This window comes from Anser brachyrhynchus (assembly GCF_964034855.1).
Source record: "Anser brachyrhynchus genome assembly, chromosome: 4".
In the NCBI taxonomy this organism is placed as follows: domain Eukaryota; kingdom Metazoa; phylum Chordata; class Aves; order Anseriformes; family Anatidae; genus Anser; species Anser brachyrhynchus.
In genome coordinates, this window is record NC_137698.1 from 47,751,481 (window position 1) to 47,772,776 (window position 21,296).

At 44.6% G+C, this 21,296-nt stretch overlaps 1 protein-coding gene and 1 long non-coding RNA gene across 8 annotated transcripts in view; one reads left to right on the top strand and one right to left on the bottom strand.

Moving 5' to 3' along the window:
* Positions 1–21,296, bottom strand: part of RASGEF1B (RasGEF domain family member 1B) — a 155,510-nt gene that overhangs the window by 21,279 nt on the left and 112,935 nt on the right. Inside the window, exons 1-2 of one of the 7 annotated variants that reach the window (XM_080591480.1) lie at positions 9,579–10,513; positions 5,398–5,512 (exon numbers count right to left, since the gene is read on the bottom strand). The exons of 2 other annotated variants lie outside the window; for them this stretch is intronic. The gene's annotated coding sequence lies outside the window, so the exon portion shown is untranslated. Of the gene's footprint in view, positions 1–1,095; positions 1,223–5,397; positions 5,513–9,578; positions 10,514–10,542; positions 10,801–21,296 lie in introns of those variants that run through there. 4 more of the 7 variants (XM_080591477.1, XM_080591483.1, XM_080591479.1 and 1 more) reach the window with 4 other exon arrangements.
* Positions 10,911–14,227, top strand: LOC308194940. Its single transcript, XR_013951090.1, has 2 exons — positions 10,911–12,718; positions 12,813–14,227. It is a non-coding gene; the product is annotated as an uncharacterized lncRNA (long non-coding RNA).

Sequence of the window (21,296 nt, forward strand, 5' to 3'; positions counted from 1 at the left end):
GCTCCTGTACAAGAGACACTGGGCAGGTACGAAGCAGCCCAACTGCTGCCACCCTCTGCAACGACAAAGCATTCTGTGGCATACAGGCTCTTGTTTTTTTGGGCTCTTTGCAAGGCTAGCAAAGTCTAAGAAACCAAATATCAGTTAAAGAGTTTGTGCAATATTTCCTGGGTTTTCAAACTGCATAAAGCTCACCATGTTTTAATGGCAAACCATGGACTTGAACAAATGCAAAATACTCTACAGTCCGCTCATGTTGAAAGATGTCCTGCTTGTACCACAGTGTAGAAGTTGTTTCAGCTACCATGGTGATGCTCCATAGCCAAAAGACAAGCGGTAATGGAGAGGGTGCAAACTGCTACCCACCCAGCAAGCATTTGTAACCCTGTGGCTGCAAGGTAATGCTCCACAGGGAAAGTAAGAAACACTAGTTTGGTTCTGCAACACCACTTGGCTTCAATTTTGGCACTGTAAAAAGCACTACGAGAGGAGCTGGTTTTGATCCAGGTCTCGCATTAACCAAATCAGCCCCACTCAGCGTGAGACTGGAATCTGCAGAGGTTTTACCCAGTCTGACCAGCAAACGCTTGTGATTTCATACAACCATTAGCACCCCAGAGCAGTTAGGTACTATCTGATTTCACCAAAGGCTGAGGTGATACAGTGTTTGGGGAAAAGCCCCCATTTCCATCATACCACTAATGCCTGGCACGGTAAGAACTGGAACAGGTGTGAGTCACAGAAAGGTTTTCTCCAACTCATTTTACGCATGCATGGTATGTAATACTACCCTTTAAAATATGTGATTTTTTTTTAGAAAGTCAGGAGGCAGTGCTTAACTCTAATAACTCCCAAAGGGAATGAGACCTTTTAGAAACTTTCAGTCCCCTAGCTCTTAGTACAATTAGTCCCAGAATCACGCAGATCCTTTTTCAGATGGATCTAAATTTGCGACACAGAGTCTCCTCGTGCCTGAATCAAGAGGAAACACAAAAATATCCTTCGGTCATTTCTAGATGTCCTGATTCATAACAATGAAATAAAATTCCACAAAGACTGCCTCTGAAAAGTACATGTTGTTTGCTGTTTGCTCACTTGTTTGCTGTCTATTTCTGGAAGCCACTTGACAGAGATGATTCGGTTCTGCTTCAGTGAGATGCCATGCCGTACTAGGGAAGAGATGTCCTGTGTGCCCCGAGTTCAGACACGGCAGATTTCATTCCTAAGTGAACAAGACAGAGGGCACGTTCTCTGTGCAATGAAAAGGGATGATATCAAAGTGTGACGGAGATAAATATAGCACAGCCAACAGGATGATTCATATAACACGTGTGCTTTTCCACCAGGGTTCCTTAAGTACCCTGACCCTTTTGCTCTATTTCACATGGAGGTGGGGACAAAAAGCAGCACGCTTCGTTCTAATTAACTCAGGAGCTAAATACATAACACTAACTCGGCCTTCAGAATAACCTGAGTGGAAGTGAAATGCCAGTCACAGGGCAGAACCTGGCCCATAAAGTCTTGGTGTACAGAGCAGATGCATCTTAGGACCTGAAAATATTGATAAGCCACCACAATACATCTGACAGGCAGGAATTAGAAAAACAGACAGAAAAGATGACTCTAGTGAAAAACATCCCAATTTAAAATTGGAACTTTTAACCTGGGTTTTGGAAACATTTGGCTATTTCTAACATGCAAAATGTTTGTTTATTTATTTATTTGTTTTTAATTCTAACTTGATCTGACTTGAAGGAATGAGCACTGAAATCATTTCCTGGCTCTAAAAGGGATGCTTTCCTGTAACAGATACAAGTCAGTAACTCTGCATTGTGGAAAGACAAATAAAACTTGTTTCTGCACTTGGTATCATCAAAGAGAATGTGAGATCCTGGACATTAAGGTCCCATAACTCTGACTTCAAATAGCATGCTCACAAAAAAGAAGCCTCAACAGTCCTCGCAAGAGCTGTGTAAATAAAATGTCAGAACCGAAGGCAATGCGCTCAAAACCCCACTGTTTCCTGCAGTTTCCTTGCCAAGATCCAGTCTGGCAGAACTAACGGAATCAGGAGAAAGCTTCCAGCTTGCCAAGTGCTCATCCAAACCTCTATGTTCAGCAATAGAAAAAAAATCAGTTTTCTACTAGCAGCAGAGGAAGATTGCATTAGTTTTTCTTTTTGTGTACATTAAAGAGCTCAACAGGGGTATAAACCAAAACAAACTATGTGGGTAACTTGCATCCTTCACGGGGGCACCCACAGAGAGGTTCAGTACTAACCTTGAAAGGTGCCTTTAAAGCCACTGCCAAACATCTTCAGCTCTTCTGTTAGTTCAGGTATCTCCCACACCACATGGGGAGCGGTCACCGAATTTGTACCAGTCTGAAAGCACACCTCCTCACACAGGATGCCAACCTCAAATGTGCAATTACATCCCCACAGAGCTGCTTTGCCATACACGTCAGAAACCCCAAACCACATTTACAGAAGGATTGCACTCCCCAGAGTGTTCTCGATGGAGGCCGTTATAAAGTTGGGGTATGAGGTTGGGGTATGAGGTTGGGGTATAACAGAAGACTGCTGGGACTACGAATCTTAACAGTTTGCACTAAAATGGGAAAACATGAGCAAGTAAGAATGAGCTTCCCTGGAAACCTATAGAAATGAAGTAAGGACTAGGTGCTTAGCAGCAACATCCAGCCTTATCTTAACTGTTTCTGAAGTGTTTGTGAAAAGTGTAGAGCATTTTATACAACAATCCAGGCTACCCAGAACAAAAGCATACCAGACACAGAGGCCACCCTTCGCATTCCACACAACGTGGGTGTGTTTGCTTTGTTTACAAAGCATCTGGTTTTTGCACTGAAATGTAAAGTGAAATTCTACAGCTCACCCTATTACCAAGATAAGAAATCTGAAAACTCCCAGATCAGTGCTTCATACGCCTTACGGAAACAATCACAGAACGATCCTAGCTCAAGTTTTGTTTCTTGCAGTTCTTCCCTGACGTATTTCAATTTGCCATACAACTCCGACAGTGTGACTTTAGCACCAACTTTGACTTACACTTCCTTCATCTATATACTGTCCTCCCCAGAAAATACTTGAGAAATGTTTCTTGTAAGAGGCAGAGAACTGTAAATGGTATTTCATACTCACAGAGGAGGTGGAGAGGCAAGTGACATATCTTTTCCTGGATGAAATGGAGAGCAAGATAAGAGGAACTAAGAAGGAATTAACCACAGAGTAACATGAGGGCTGAAACTATATGGAAGTGATCCTGCTGGACAGTGACATAACAGCAGAAATACATTTTACATCCAGAAGAGAACAGTGAGCACATCGTAGCCTCTGGCAGGGCAAGCAAAGATCTCCGGCAGGCAAAACAAAGTAGATGAGCCTTGAGCCACTTCTTAATTTTCACCGAAACAGCAGAGGATGAACAATTTTGTAAAGTTCTCAAAAAATTACCCAGGCAACAATAGGCCATAAAAGAAAAATGCCAGTACGCAAAGAACAGAGAAGGAAGCGAATTTCAATGAAAGGCTTTTTCTTCCCAAATGCGGAAAGGAACTCTTTCTTCATTCTTGGTAAAAATAGATCCAGCTGATGATGTGGGAAGGGTCAGATGCACTACTGCTGACTGATCGCTCACGTATGAAAACTTTGGCACAGTAATTAGGCAGGTCCTGAGTAATTCGAAACTAAAGCCCTAGGATACTGAACTGCAAGTGTGATGGACATGCACGTGTTTGTGTGTACGTTTGGGAGCATTAAGAAAAGTGCAGGGCGTTACTAAGCGTGCTTTGAATTTCTCAGAATCTGCAAGAGTAGGAAAAAAGAGAAGATAAAGAAGCTCCTCGTGATGCTGATGTGCTCTAACTCCTTGCCCGAAGAACCAAGCTCCTTTCTACCCTTTCCCCATGCTCTTCTTCCCTGAGGCACGAACCTCAACGCGCGTCCAGCAGCGCTGAGGGTGGTTGTGCAAGCAGGCAGACTGCATCATGGCAAAAATCCCAGGTGCAGGAAAATCACACAGGCCAAGGGAGAGAACAGGACATATGTTCCTCCAGACCAAAACAAATCAAGCCGTCTGTATTGCTGGACTCTCAAATGCAGCAGCCTTTAAACACAGAACATGAAAACAAGACCGTGCATATAACATATTATTAGCTTTCTCAACACACTTGTTATCTTATCATGATGGCAATGCAGCTGAGATTTTTATCTGTAGGTTAAAACTGAAAATGACATTTATTCTTCAAAAAGACAGACATTATGTGAATTGTATACCATCACTCACTGACAAATCTTTTAGCAAGCTTTTTTTTTTTTTCCCCCCTAGTGGTCAACATCAGGATGATGTCCCTTTAACATTTTTATTCAATTCCAGCTCAAGATAGGGCTTGTTCTCCCATTAATGTTTCTTTCAACTTGTAAATCTCTTTGATAATCCCACATCATACTTCTTCCCATGTCAGAGGAAAGGTTTAAAACATGAGCCACCTAAGTATCTGTTATCAGTGACATGATGGATTTGCACAGCAGTAATTATATGCCACAAGCCTCCAAAGATTCTAGAAAAGTTCAGTCCACCGCACGTTCCATAGCGATTCCTGTAAACCTCAAGTGATTTACGGAATGAATTAAAGGGAAAAGCATGCACAAAGGCCTCAGGCCAGCCAAAGCATGCAATGAAATACCACCCATCTTTAACAGCAGACAACACACCAAGCTATCTTTCCTACCAAAATTTATGAGCAGACAGCTGGACTGAAAGCAAGAAAAGTTCGATGCACAACCAGTACTGGGATCATGTTAAGAACCTACTGTTTTTTTTAATATCTCCTAGGATGTATTTTGTGTAGACAAAAATAATAAATAGACCTTTTCCATTAATTATTATTACATAACATATGTATATATGTTATATATTTATCCATATATATATTATATATCCAATAATGTCTAAGTGCTCCAAGCACTTTAAAACCAAACCAATACATAAGCTGAGCATGATCTCCTCAGTCCAAAATGTTACATTTAATTCATGATCAAGCACCATCAAGAAAAACAACTTATTATTGGCTGCCCAACAGAGAGTGTTAAGAAATCAGCTGGAACTGCTGACGGCAAAATTGAGAGCTTTGAAATAAGAGTACAAGCATATTTAACACACATGAGCACAATACTAAAGCCTCATTTTTTTTTATTTTTATTTTTTTAACTTGCTGCAGCAGGGTGAGATTTTTAGAAATACACAGCATTCCTCTATTTGCACCCTGAGAAGTACAGAAGAGTTTTGCCATGTGTTCTGCTGGGAGCAGACAGCTCTTGAACATTATAGTCCTAAAAGACAAAATGCTGCGGAGAAAAAATATGCTCCTTAAACCCACCTCTGCACACCGTCAGGGCTCCCCTCCAGCAGCACGGTGCGGCTCTCGAAGCCGGAGCAGCTCACCAGCCCAGCCTCCTGCGTGCTGAGCTGCTCATCGATCAGCTGATGAACTCCTGCAGTTTGCAGTCAGGATTTTTAAGGCAAACCATCAGCAGTGATGATTTACTTCAAAACATCACGTTCAAAACTCAGTGATTCAGCAGGTGATTCACGGTGGCTCAGCTGTCCAGGAACGGGAAGCAGGGTGGGGTGGGCAGCTGGGAGCTGAGATGTCATCTGTGCTATGCCATCCCCACCAATGAATCAGAGCCCCGACTCTCTATCATTTCCGTACCACGCTTCAAACTTAGCCTGTTCCATTCTTCATACAAGAGAAGGAACAGAAAACTGATGCTGCAAACAGAGATGGGAGTGTTTTTCCCTATACAGAACAGAATACAGCTGATCTCAATGAGGTATTAAATTCCCGCTAACCCTGGGGGATATGATCCATTTTATGTGACAGGGACACGAACCTCCATAAACCTAACCCACCTCAGGTCACTGAGGCCAAAAGACAGACATTGGCACGCTTGGTGGCAACGAGTGGGTCCGAATAAGTGCGCAGTGATAACAAGCTTCACAAACAACTGCTCACATATGCGTCCACAGTCAACCAAAAAAAGCATCATTTCAGTGCCCAGACCTGGCAGCTGAGAGCTTGGATCTACTTTTGACTCTGCTACAAACTCCTCACGTGGCTTTAGTCAAGTCACTCAGTCTCTCATTACCGCATTCCTCTCCTCGACAGTACAAAGAGGGATTAGTGTGGGGTTACCTCCTTTCATTAATTTCCAAGATCTTTTTTCAAAAGAGGCACAGAAGGTGTATCACACAGTTTTAATGCCAGAAGCGCAGTACTGGCCTTGAGCGGGGAGCTCTCTTCCAATGCTTCCCTCCTCAATCTCATCAGAGCCAGACACCTTTTGAATTTAAAGCTGTAGCTCTTTTCAGACATCTGCGCTGGGTCTTCTGGTGAAACCCACAATACACTTAAAGAAGAGAGCACCGTTCCCTTTCATAATCATAATAGACAGCCAGGTTGTAATTTACAACAGCAGGCTGTAATAGTGTTAAATAACAGTACTTATTTCAGTTTATTTAACTGGCCCTACCTAAAACCTCACCACATGTCACTTTTACACTTAGATAACGCAGAAAAAAAATGCTGGTTTGAGGCAAGAGGTTCACATCACCTCTGGTTTTCCATTTAGTAACAGCTTATGTTTCCATGAATGGCAGAAGTTTTACCAACAGTTACAGATATGCAGCTAGTTAAAAGCAGCCTATATGAGAGTTCACAGAATCATCTAGGTTGGAAGAAACTTCCAGACAAACAGAAACCCAAACCTTCCAGTGTCTAGGTTGCAGATAAAGAGGGATGGCCCTATTCTGGCCGTAAAGAGCAAACAGGGCTCTGTACCCGAGTCAGCAGTACTTGCCTGACACCTCTTTGTACCTTGGCTGAATATCAGCCAGTGGTTTCTCGAGCAAAGCTGGCTCTGAGGCACAGCGGACTTGTAAAGCAGTTGGCTCCAGTCAGTTCGACTGGCTGCCTGGGAAAGCAAGGAGGAAAAGAGCCCAGCCAAACTGACTGTGAAGACTTTCTACCCTAGTGTAGGCAGGGCTGTAACAGGAATCCACTGGCATGCTGCATCTGCTGGTACCTGCCAGCCTTAGGGACCCGGCAGCAGTTCCCATGCTCAACAGAAGGTGGACCCTTGGGCTCTGCAACCGATGGGCCAAAGCCTCCTTGCCTTTGAAAGGATTACACTTACTAAGGCAACACACAATAGGCATGGCATTCAGCAAACACACACCAGCTTGGGTTGTGAAAGGATCATCATAAACCCAGGGTAATAGCATCCCAATCTCTGCAGGATGCTTAAGGGAGGGTCAAGTCACAGCACTGATGGGCAGGTGCCGTCAGGTCAGCACGCTGCTCTCGTGCAGAAAGCGCCTGCCCTGGTACCTGTGAGAGCAATTATCTGAGAAAATCCCCCACTGCCCAACCTGACTCAAGCATATTTATCCTCTGTCTTACTGGTCGTGAAGCTAAATGCCTCGGTGCGCTGGCTGCTGCAGACTCACAGCTTCCCAGGCTCCTCTCTCTACTGGCATGTGAGCTGGTATTTCTGGCCCTGTTTTCAGATGTGACAAGACGTAAGCGGAATACCTGACCCCATGGGAGGGGCAGGTGATCTAGGGAACATTTTACTCTGGGGAGAAGATATATTTTAATGAATCAAAAGCAAAGCAGTCAGAATATGTGGATCTGAGTCATGCAGTGCTATTCGAGAGCTACCTAGGAAGACTGAGCTCTATTGTTTCCATGATCCTGCCCATTTTCTAATTAAAAAGACAGGCATACCGAGTGCAATCCGCACATGTTCCTCACCGTAGTGATTTAGCCTTTTTAATGCTACTTCTTACAGCAGCTGTAATAGAGAAGAAATTAATACTAGCTTTCAGCTGGAGGTAGAATCTTTGTCTCCTGTTTGTAAATGATGTCTTGTCCCTGCTGCGGCTGCAGAATGCACCCTGGAACTTTTGTTGCAAGCTCATTTTGTAGTCAAGTGTTTATTAGATGATGTGGCTCAGTCCCACAAACCTACGCCAAGCAAAGGGCTCTTGTCAGTGCATGCAGAGTACACCTGAATACCCACCAACATTTTGAAAAAGATGCTCATGCAGGAACAGTCAGAAATCCTGTCTCCTTCACTGAAATGTGGCCACCCTATTCCAAATGATACCTTTATTCTGTACTGCCCAACTGTATGCTGAGCAGCAAAAAAGAGGTCAAATGACTGTTTCAGCTCAGCATGTTTGCCTATTCTTCAAAGACAGAATTAGTTTTTGATTAAGGAACACTGCATAAAGACACAAGGAAATGAGTGGCTTGGATCATCTTTACCTCCAGAAGCCAAGGCTGTCTTCTCCAGACAGTGCCCCTTAAAACAAATCTCCTCTGACAGCTCCCCTGCTCAGGGCTGGAGTTTTGACACTAATCTCTCCAAACGGGTGAGAAGGATCGCAGCTAATGAAAGGAGCTCTACAGACCGAACAGGGACACAGTGGCGAAGAACAACACACCCATGCCAAGAAAGAAGCGAGTACTACGAGCTCATCTGTTTCTCAGTCATTTCGCAGAACTCCCACCACCCTGTTTCAACATCCCAGCAAAAGCTGTCTGCAGCCTTACGTAGAAAGAAGTTTCTAAACCCTCTGATTTAGAAAAGAAAGCCCCAGAGTTCGAACCATGCAATGCTTCTTATGTCTCCTCTCTTTGCGACACCTAGTGCTGGATACTCAGAAAAGCTTGGAGCCACAAAGCATCCCGGTTAGCAGCAGCCAGCCCTAGTTCTACATCTTTGGCCGCAAACGTCGCTTAACCCTTTCACAGCTGATTAGTTCTGAAGCACTTGAGAGTACCAGTTCTATTAAGTTTTAGACGTTTAGCTTTGTAGCAACTTTTCCAAGGGGAACATCAACACTGAAGTAGGTAGTAAAAGGTAGCCAGGAAGATCCACCTACGTAATAGCGTCAGCTCTAGTGGGTGTCGTAACACCAGACCCTTATAGCCATGTAGTATAAACTGGCAACATGATCCACACACAGCCCCTTCCTATCTTTGCCCCAGTCAAACTTATCTTTTTTTTTTTAAAAAAAAAACTATTCCTGCTTACAAAAAGCAACTCCCTTGTTTTCAGCTTTTCTACTTCACAGTCCTTTCCGATGGGACTCCAGTCTAAAACTGTTGCCTGTTGTTCCCGTCATGGCGTGCCAGCAGCTCACTCACCACACCATGAACAGGTACAAGGTACCTTCCTCACTGCACTGCCCAAGGGCTGTCCAGGTAGCTCATCAAACTAGAGCACAGGTAACAATGCACTGTGCTGCCCCCAGAGCACTCAGGAGAAAGAGACCATTGAGAACCCAAACAAACAGGGATTTGTTGTGCTGGACAAAAAGCATTTTCATCAGCGTGTGTTACGGCTGCGAGCTTAACCCCTGACAGACCGGTACTTTCTTTTTCTCTTTTACAAGGAGTTAACAAAAACTACAATAGCCTGTTTCAGTCCTGCCTGTTTAAAGCAGCAATGCCCCCATCACTGACTCAAAATCAAAGCAATGTCTTACCTATTAGGTCTCTCCACCACGGCTCACCAGCTACCTACTTGTCCAGAGTATACTTAACATTGATTTTCAGCTGATTCCCAGCTTCTCTCTAAGACATTTCATTTGAAAGCTGCAGGAGAAGGCTGAGGAAGACAACTCTCAGATGCTGTTCCCAGCTTTCAAAATAAAGAGGCGGAACAGAGACGCAGTCCTGCCAGCCAGGGTCCCCATCTCCCACCAGCGTCACGTTCCCTCAGGGGCAGTCTCCCTGACAGCAAGCCCCCAGCTCTCCTGCCGTGGAGGGACAGCTGTCCGTCCGGGCTGAGAGCACCTCTTTGTTCAGGGCTCTCTCTGGGTTTTTCAGGCCGTTCTTCTCCTTGCGGAGGAGTCAGCTCTCCTCCGCTCTGCTCAGGGGAACTCCTCACGGAGTTTTCCCCGCTGCTCTGCGCTATATTTAGGTTTACACACAGGCAGGGAGGGAGGCACTGCTCGTTGTTAGGGCTGCTTTGGTCTGCAGTCTGCTGTGAGAACGGCGTAGCTTCGGTCTCAGGTCATTCCTCAGCCGTTGCTCTTGCTGTCCCCCACCTGCACACCTCCAGCGCTCCCACCTGGCTGAGGACGGGGCTCTGAAGTTTCACCTGTCACATGCTGCCCAGGTCCCGACAGCAAGTAGCCCACCGCCACACTTAGGTGTCACTGTACACGCATGCCCTACAATGACAACCTAGCAAGTCGGTGCTTTTTCATCCCTCCCACTCAAAATCAGCAGCCATCAATTGAACAGGTGGGTTTAAATGAAAACGAGGAAAGCATCTCCGGGCATTATACTCGCGGAAAGATGGTGCCGTGCATTTTAGGACCCCGTCCTGTGCTAATACAGGGAAGGTGGCAGGAAAAAGCACGCACCCGCCCGACCGCCAAGTGCTTTTTCCGCTGGGTGAAAGCCTCTCTCCCCTCCCCAGCACCATAACCCCCAGAAACAAACACCTCTGACAGCCGATCAGGAGACAAGCGCCGGGAGGAAAGGCAGCACCCTACCGGAGGAGACGGACGGATGCGGAGCCGAGCACCGCAGCCCCTCGGACCCTACCTGGAGGTGGCCGCAGGCGCTCTGGGACACGGCTGCTGCCTCGCCGCCCGCAGGCCCGCCCCGCACCGCCCGCCGGGCCGGGCCGGGCCGGGCCGGGCTCCCCACGCCAGCGGCGGGGCCGCCTCGCAGGGCGGAGGCGGAGCAGAGGAAGCCTCGCCCCGGCCCCGCCGCCTCAGGGCGGGGGGAGCTCGGCACGGAGGCTTCCAGCTTGCGAGCGGGGCCGTGCCCGGCTCCGTGCCCTCGGAGCAGCGCCATGCCACCAGGCCCGGACCCCCGCAGGCAGCCTGCCCGGCACCTCGCCTCCCTCTGTGGCCGAGGCGTGGGGAATGGTGAGAGCACGGTACGCACAGGCGCTTCGTCCAGTGGTCTCCCAGCCTCTATTTTTGGCAGAGCTCAGTGGTTTTGCTGAGCCTGGCGCTGTTCACTAGCCCATTAGCCCTCAGATCTCCCTTCCGGCTGTGGGCCCGGCTCCCCCACCAGCCCGTCCACAAGGGTCTTCGGAAAGGACTTGCATGGACGTGCTAGGGCTGCCCAGGGAGCCGCCGCCATTCGTTTCTCTCGAACCTGCCTCAGCAGCTTCCTTCTGCTGTCCCCCGGCTCTCACATCGAGTGGCAGAGCAAACACAGGGCCCACACCTCCGAAAACCCTGTTACCCTTCTCGGGCCTTCTGAACCTTTTCCAAGATGAGGGGAACAGAGCTGCACATACTACTCGAGGTCCAGCCGAACCTCAGATTACAGGGAGCCGTACACCAGCGTCCCCTGCTCTCCATCCCCTCCTGGCAATTCCCAATCTATGCTCGATGTGCTTTTTTGATTACTACCATACACTGAGCTGGAGCCATCAGTACACTCATCTGCCAAACAAGTGGCAGAAATTGGGTCAGAGCTCATCATTTACATGTGAAGCTACCCACAAGCATCAAATCTCTCAGTAACTGAAGAAAAACTGTCCCCAGTAGTTAAACGCTTGCAAGACAGGTGCCTCTGGCTATTTCTGTGCTCAACAGCAGAAGGAACATATAAACCTGAGCTCCTTTGGCCAGGTCGATTTTGGAGGCAGTCATGAAGTCCTACCTGCATTTCCATCTCTATAAATTCAGTCTCTAGAAAGAAATACTTTAAAAATCTGATTTTAAAATTATTGAGCTGGCATGATAATAATAGTAAATTGCCCACACGATCCCCTTCTGGAATCCGGACTTGATAAATGTGCACGTGAGATCTCCCGAAACAACGTGCGAGTTCTTCAACTTGGGGATTCGCATCCAAGCCCGCCCTGTCCCCTTGCACAGCGTCACAGTGCAAGGCAATTAAATGACACTGGTGCGTGACTTCTGGAGAAGATGACACGAGGCCAAGTCAGAGGCCACAGCAGTTTCACATGTACCTTTCTCATCCTTTTTCCCACTTTGGTGTATGTCTGAGGGTGGTGCTACTTGTCTTCCTCAGGCTCCGCTCTGTAATGTTTCTTTCTAATACCATTTCCGGTCTGTAACAGGTTTGCCAGTGCAATACATCATTTAATATTCTTACTAAATTCCTGTTTACCCTACAAATCTACAACTCTTGTTGGCATACTTACAAGGAATCCACTAGAAAAAAATTCAGACTTCATTCGGATAAAGGATTTTCCCTTTTTCCTTTTGCCCCCCTCAGAAACCAAACAATGGTTTTCTCCTCCCCTCATCTCATGTATTTTCAGCCACACTCTTTGACTTAAAGCAGAAACATTCTACTGAAGTAATGGTATGTTTGCACACATTAAGCCTGGTTTATTTTGGTCCAGGCTGACAAGAGCGAAGGCAGACCCTGTGCTTCCCAGCGGAGAGGACAACCCCAGAGTGGCAGCAGGGTGGTGCAGAGAGCCACGCGTTGCCTGTGAATCAGCAGCGCTGCGCTGCTGCAAGACTGGCAAATGCTACAGCTCACCGGGCCACAATGAAGTATCGCGTTAGGCAAGAGAGACAATTTGTCTGCTGTGCCTGGCATTGCTCGGCCGCTCTGCAGTAGTGCAGGCGGTTATGAATCACTTGGCAAGAGTTTAGAGGAGGTCACAAACTGTAAGGAGGTAAGAGAAACACAATTATGAGTCAACATTTCTAGGACATGCCCAATCTGGATTGCTAAAATGCTTTGCTTATTTGTTCTTATATTTTTTATAGGGTACTGGTCACAACAGCAACACGGATTAAGGGAATTAAGCTCAAATAAAAAGTAAAAAAAACTAGATGGGATCTGATTAAACCAATTAGACTGGTGCACACTAAATGCAGTTGCTGTGCAAAGTTCTCCTACAACTCAGACCCATATCCATGGCTGGATCTGCTGGCACGAAGGCCAACATTTAGGCTGGGATTTAACATAGACCCTCCACTGTGGTAGAAATACAGACTACGAACTCAAATTGCAGACCACTCTGTCCATGTATTTGAGCTCTTGGGAAAATCTGATCGCAAGTCCCATCTTACCTCCACCCTCATTACTACTGTAAAAACCCATTTTTCACTTGAGTGTAAAATCTGAATGTGTTACTTCCAAACAAACATCACTGTAGGATAGAAGAGATTTTTTCATCTAGTAGATAGTGATAATCCCTCACCAACAAATGCATACAAAATTACCATGCAGACTAGTAGTAAGCAGGCTCCTGACCATTCAAGAAAAGGCAGGGTGAAACACCAGTGCCGATGTCAACTATCAAAGAACATGGCGCGTAATTCCCAAACTTTCAATACTTGCATAGAACAAAAATATTTTTTCAAGATAATTCAGGTTACTTTTCTGATAACTAGTAGCTATGCTGGTAAGTTTCATATCAACATATTCATACCTTTCAGTGTTGCTCCGAGACGTAAGAATTAAAAGTTATACAGAATAGAAGGGGAAGACTATTTAATGTAATCATATGACATAAGGAAATGAAACTTGAGAAAAATCACCACGCCTGGAAATACCTACAACGGATAATGAGATTTGTTACTTCTCTGCAGTTTCTGTTGTAGACTAACTTCCACAAGTTTCATATGGTTGAATATCTGTCTACTGATAAAACAGCCCACTCCCTCTTCCTTATTTCAAATGTCAACTATTTTTGTCTCACCCCTGAGGAATTTGGGTGACAGTAGATTTTTGTGGAAATAGCAAAAATTATTATTTCAGTTCTAAAGAAAATAGCCTGCAACTCTGTACAAGAAAGCAAGTCAATTCTGACCTGTCTGCCAAACTAGAGAAAGCTTCAGACCCTAACTTGGCGAGGATGTAAACTGGTACCATTACCAGTCTTCTCCCCTCTCTCTAACAGCACACCTTTCAGCTTTTATCCTTCCAGCTCCCTTAATTGTTCATATCCCTGTTTCTCTCGCTACTCTGTGGGGAATTCTAGCACTGAGTTTACGTACAGAGCATACAGTGTTGCTTGTGCTACGTCCCCCAGCCAAACACTTGTTATTTCCTAGTGATAAATGAGAAACCACTTCCCTCGGTTTACCAAGTGATCTTTTACTAGTTAGGTCGTGCAAGTGCTGCCTGTATTACTACTAACCAGCGTTGAATTTTAAGCAATAAAAGAAAATACTCTGTCCTGTTTCAGCAAGCAACTGTCTGGACAGTTCTGTCAGAGCAATGTGAAACAATCAGCCAGACTAGCTGCTAGCCGCCTGCCGCAACTCCAAAAGAACCATCAAAAAAGAATTAAGAGAAAACGGCTGATGTCCGTTCTTTTAACATTTCAATACTTGTTGTTGTGTAAACTTCTCGGGCCCTACCCTGTGGTCTGTAGCACTTCCCTGCATGAAGCAGGAAGACATCAGGTTTCATTTAAGCCCTACGTTTATTCACATTGAACTTGAACTAGGATCATATTAAAAACAGATTACAAATCATTTAAGAGCTATTAATGCTTGCCAAAACTAACCTGCGGTTTCAAATAAGGGGAAGGTCAAAATAAATGAAAAGTAGCATTTAACTCTTTGTAGAGAAGTCATGTTATATACAGAGCACATAACATACATTTGGCATTTCAAAAGGTACTTAACAGAATCCCATACACAGCAGGTTCTTAACACAGACCAATGAAAAGTTTCAGCGTTTGCATTCATTTATCCCAAATTCAAAAGCAAGAATTAATTTGGCAATATCAGCGCACACATTTAGATCTGTGCACAGAAGTCCTGCTGAAATCATTGAGACACCTGCACAGGTGAAAGCATTTCCAGAACCTGATACCAAACATCTTGTCTTATTTTGATTTTCAAAAAACTGTTTCAGGTTCAACTTATAATGTTAAATTAGATTAGGGACCTAAGCCCAGAAGATCACTTAAGCCTTGCCTTCAAGTTAGAAATTACGAATATGCTTCAGCAATTGACAAAGGAGAATGCAAAAGCATAGCCTTAAATGTTTTGATGGAGCGGTGTGACAGTGCAATTGTGACCAAAGACTAAGAGATTTCTGGTGAGCACACAGTACTTCCCGTAACACGTACTTTGCAATGAGATTTACAACTTGGTCACAGTTTAAACAACCTAAGCTAAAACTGTTGATGGCAGGTACCCTTCAGACTCAGTGCAAGTCTCAGGTAAAATTATTTTTGCTCTTCTGAAAAGGTACTGAGCAGAAGTCCAATATTTTATGTCCCTGTGTTTTCTACACTTCTTTTTTATGTGTTACTGTTACCTTCTGAGAAGACACTCAGAGACTTGACATTTGGAAGAATATGCTCACTGTCATTAGCCTTGAATGTTTCCAGGTAAGAACTACCCAAATTCAAACAAACTAAATTTCTGAAAGCTGCCTGCTCTACAAGCATGTGTGAGCCTGCCAGCACAGCTCCTTCCGACTTGCTAACTAGTGACAACTCAACCAGGGGCCTGAGCTAGACTCGCGCTGAAAGGACCCCTTACACCTCCGTGCAGCGGGCACCGGAGCTGTAGACAGCCTCTTGTAGCCCGCTCAACAACCTCCCTGTTAGCACCAAGACCATGCGAAAGAAACGGAAGCAGACTGACAACAATATGGAAGGATTAAATACTACATGGTAGATGGGACAAGGAAATGGAGCATTGGGATGACATAGCTAAGGAGGAATCATACAGGAAATAATAAAATTGTAGATGGCTTTTCTCTCAAGTCTAGCCTCAAGAGATATCAGTGCTGTTTGGAAAGGAGATAGGTACTGCCTAGACACCAAAGAAAGGCACAAATCTATCAAATTTTGTATAATGTGGCAGGCCAGGGAGTGCCATACCCAACTTCTGAAGCTTTATCTAGGAGCCAAAGCTTCAGAGTTAACAGGGAAACTCTGCAAGGACCCCATTCAGTCATCTCACACTCCACACGTGGTGCTTCTGTCAATTAAATGGGTGACAACCCATGCGTAACAACAAAGATCAAGTCTTCGAAACTGTTCACCTTCAGAATATTCACCTCAACTGCTGACCTGGGTGGGGAACAGAAGGAAAAGACAGATGTCCTTTAAAGAGCATTATTTTCTCTCCCAAGTAACAAAGAGGATTTATCCAAGCTACTACTGCTCGCGTGTCCTAGGGCTGACTGTTATAAGGTATCACACAAGTTCTGCTTTCTTTCCCGTGAAACCTGTGAGGCAAGCAGTGAAGATGACCACAGCAATGGGTTGACACAATCTAAACTCTAAGAACAATCGTTACACTCTCTGTCAGCACAATGCAAGATGTTTCATGAGTTCCTGATGTCTCTTAAATGCTAGGAAACACAGGAGGCGGATAAAGTCGATTCCAACTCCGCATGGCTTACTCCTGATGTTTTACCTCTCAAGTTGTTGATTCACTGCAGTCACTTGCCTTATTAATGGCCTATGTTTAACTGACCCCAAATGAATAAACTGTCCAGAGTGAATTAAATTTCCTGTTTATTTGCATAAAATTTCCCCCAAATATCTTACAAATAAATCCGTTCACCTATCTGCTGATGTGACATATATGCCACTTGTTCTTAACGATGAAGAAACCCATCACACAGCACGTGATGTAGCAAGTGAACACATAAGGCCAAGAACAGAACCAAATCCAGATTCCCTCACTGGCTGCCAGAATCCAGTTTACTGGGAGGTGCTCCTAACTGCAAAGTAGACTACCCAAAACACATAAAATACCTTGTGCAAATATTGTCTTTTTAAACTATGGATAAAAGCTCTGCTTTAGGACCCTGTCTGATGATACACAGATGACAGATAACCCCAGGAGAAACTGGAATACTGAATGTGAACTGACTTCTGCCCTTTCTGGATCACTGCAAATACTTGAAACCGCCACTGCCACATGCCTTGAGCTTTGAAAGTCCCAAACCCCTCCTTTACTAGCCTTATTCTAAAGGGGGATGTTGGCATCTTTGTTTCTGTTTAGTTACTGATGTAGGGTTGCTGTTGCTGGAGGCTTTCCCCCTGCCTCCCAGACAAGGGACCATCCCACCTTCTCCTGCCTCTCCCCCCTTTCATGTTTCAGCTTGACATCCTCTCAAACCTACCTGACAGCCTGCAGCAATCACCCTGTGAATGGCAAGCAATTTCCTCATTGACGGCCTCCCATTTACTCTGACATCTGCCAGCACTCCCTGACACTTGAATAAGCATCAAGACATTAACAGTCTGGCGCAGGTTTACGGGTTTGAATAATAATGTTCAGGGGGCTCTCTGCACTCATGCGGGCAGCCAAAAAATCCCTCGCTCACTAGATTTTGCCGTCCTAGGGGCTGGGAACGGTGGAGACCCATGTGTTTGGATGAGTGGCACCTTGTGCAGAGGCCTGACACACTGCCGGTAGGTAACGCACCCGGTGCCTCTCCCCTTAGGCAGCAGGGCTGGGAGCGGGGCTGTGAGAGACGACTCACTGGTTTGGGAAAATAACAAGGAAGAGCAAACGGAAACAAAGGAAGCCTGCAGAAATTAAAACAAAACAAACAAAAGCCCCACACAAAAACAAACAAGCCATCTCCTCCCAAAGCCAAAACCAACCCTTCTGCATTTTCTAACATTCATAAACCCTGCCTGAAGTGGTGAACTGGAATGGAAGAGCTCTGAACTGCCTTTCGCGTGCGGAGTCTCATACTGCAAATATCACGAGGACAAAACAGTCTCAATTTTAATGGATTATCAAAATGAGAAAATGGTCCAGCTATGGTTGCTTGGAGCTTATACTAGCACATGGTTTATTTCTCTTGTGTGTGCGCACGTATTACGCAGCCAGTCGGGGACTCTGGCGCAGTGGAGAATATCCCAGCTCAAGAGACGTCCTCCTCCATCGCTTCCAACCATCCTCACCACGTCAGCCACCTCCTGGAGGAAATTCATCCTTCTAGTCTGTGGCAGTGATGGCTCTCAGACAAACCTCAAAGCACTAGTTAGTGAGACCCTTCTGTACCAGATGACTTGCAGGAAGCCTGGTATGCCTCCCAGATGTTTAATAAAACATGACGGTGCCCTCTACAAGTCTTTGGATAGAGTTCAGTCATCTCTACCCACAACCAGTGCACAAAGGATTCAAAGGCTTCCCAAACCACAACTTTTGTTTTCAAGTACGAATAAAATATGCACATGCATTTCTCTGTGCTTGCTATTTTGTGAAGTGTATGTTTTCCACCACTATGTACTGAAAAATAGGCTTACAGTTCAGCAGGACAGGCGAAATGAAGCAATGTCCTGAAGACTAAGAAAATAATGCCGTTAGTACTTTTAAGGTGTTGCTCCAACTGCAGATCGGTGAGACAGAAAGGAAGATTTATTACAGAAGAAAGCAGTTTGACATCCTCTGTGAAAGGAATTTGGTGGGTGACCTCTTTCAAGTTCTGGGGAGCAACACATCCACATCTTCAAAACTGTCACGACAGTAGTCAGCAGCTGCCTGGGGAATAGCATTCCTATTATGCAAATATTTTCAAGATGCTGAAAATTCCCTCCCAAACCACGATACAAATTTGAAATCACACCCAAAAAAAGAATGTTCATGAAAAAACAATTCCAACCATTTCAGATTGAAAAGTTACATAGTTTTTAAAAGCTTAAATTTTGAATTCAAAATTATTTAAAACCTTATGTAAATTAGCCAACATGGCAAAACAAAGGTTGGCTTGAATAAAAAAATAAAATAATAATAATTAAAAAGCATGTTTACAGCTGGGAATATTTAAGCAGGATATTTGAACACTTTCAAATCCTTCCCACCCACCCACCCCCCACACCCAAAAAGGTTATCAGATGTTTTTCAAAATCTGTACTTTTTTCCTACCAGTTGTCGGTTCTGTTAAATTGCCTGGTCAAGAGGCAAGGAAGTGTCACTGACAAGCTTACCACCACCTCCACTTAATTGAAAGGCTGCCTGCTGTGTGCCCAGCTGTCCCCCTCCAGCTTCCAGCCGCAAGGAGGATGACAAAACCCTGCAGAATTAAACTGTCCTAGAGCTACCTCCCCTTCCCCCAACACATGCAACAGACTAGCTACTACACCCAAAGCACAATAAATAGCTGGCTCTCAGCATTCAACCCTTCATCTTTTTTTTTTTTAATTATGATTATTTTTATTTATTTTTTTTGCACAGTGTGTGTGTCCCAGAAAGCTTGGAACCTGAGCTCGCAGACTGCAGGACGCACTGGCCACCAGACAGGACATAAGGTGAAACACAAAAGCAAACAAAAACTTCTTCAGCTACAGGTATGAGCCCTGGTTGTGCTGGCTGTGTATTTAGATAAGCATCTCTCCTTGCACAAATCTGCTGAGATTTTGCCTTCCTGAAAAACTGTGGGATAGAAAGGCTAGAAACTGATACTTCTGTGGTCTTTTCTGCCATTATTCTCTGCATCTGCAAGTAGTTGTCATTGAGTCAACACTTTTAATGGGTAAAAAATGAACACAACAAAGTCTCAAATAAAACAATGTAGTGTTAGTAGCTTATACTGACACCATTTGACTCTTCAGTGTTTCATTTTATTAAGTAATATTCATTTGAAAGCTCTTTAAATATTACTTCATCCAAGAGAAATGGCTTCAAACCAGCTACTCTTGCAATAGAAGAAGTGGTACATGCTTGAAGGCTTGTCTAAATATGGTTTAGCAGGCATATTTTTACACTCATGATAGGCTGCAACTCATCTGCTGTGTCAGTTCACTAGCATTCAATGGCAGCTTGCTTCCTCCCCCCCCCCAGCCTCCTATAGTATAATAAAAACTACAGGCACTCTGCCAGAAACGAAGATTCAAATTCTGCAAACTCTTAATGCACATGCTTGACTTTAATAGGAGCTGACCCTGGAGAGACTCCTTAAACATTTACACACTTCAGACCGAGCACATGAATGTAGGTATGTAGGTCAGGGCTGAAAGGAAGGAGATTTACACTGACGAGTAATGTCCCCCTCATGTTCACAAAGAGGTTTAAAATTTACTGCTTTACTGTTGTCATCAACCTAGCACAGCCGTACTGCTGTAACGGAGCAGATACGAGACAGAAAATACTTTAAAATATGCGTATACATTTCATATTTCTAAGTAAATACAATACTCGAACAAAATAATTTCCATTTGCTTCCAGCTAGAGAAATTCAGTAACACCTCAATTTTTACCCATTTGCCAAATAATCAAACTGGGATATATCAGCACAAATTTATTTACTTCTGAGGACTGAGCACGCATTATTGTACTCAGAGCCAGGCCTGCACCTTTCTTTATCCAGTATAGGGGAGAACTTGGCTAAATTCAGATTAAGAAATAGATAAAGATTGCTGAGAATAATCAATGCAAAAGAGCACATTCTACTGCAAAATTAATAACTACCCTTTGAGGACAGTATTAGTTTAATAGTAAGCTCAGACAACTCACAATGCCAAATGAGCAGGTGGCATTCTGTATAGTCATGCAGAAGTTTCTGCCTCTCTTGGCAAACAAAAGAGCATGATCAAAGCCAAAAGGGTTTTTGCTTTTGCTGACAGCCAACACTGGCTTCCACATCTCCTTCAATTTTCTTCCTCAGCCTGCGTATAGACAGGCAGGGACATACAGGCCTTGTGTTGTGTCACTTGCTCACACAGATCAGATGTTAGCCTTAAATGCATTGTAAGGCAGCCCAAAGCCCTAAGAAAGTTCCCACCTCTTAAGAAATTCCCTCAAATATTATGCTTTGGAAGAAGGAGGGAAGGCATTTGAATAAGCAAGGATGGACTTGGATAAAATAAACTCCAGTCACAAAAGCAACAACAGAACTTGAGTCTGTAGCAGCTAATTAAGGGGGACTGCAGTTTGTAAGAGGAAGTCAGAGGTCATTACATGCAGTTTTCACTAATCCATTTCATTACAGTTTAAGCTCTGTACAGCTGTGCTGTAATCAAACAGGGGGAATGCCAGCAAGGAACAGTATGAAATCCACGTGCATTTCGGTCCGTTAAAAGTCTCTCACATGTAAAAACCCCAAGCCTGCACTGTATGGCTTCAAAAACAAAGGCAGGTAGGTGACAACACAGTGTCTTTCTAGAGTAAATGACAGATTGATGGACTCAGTTTTAGAACTGTCATGGGCCTTCTCCATCCCCTTCTCAACAGATATAAATCAGAGCTGCAGAAATACAAAACTGAAAGGTATGCGACTGCCAGGAAACACAGGCAAAGGAAACGAAGCTTTGTGAA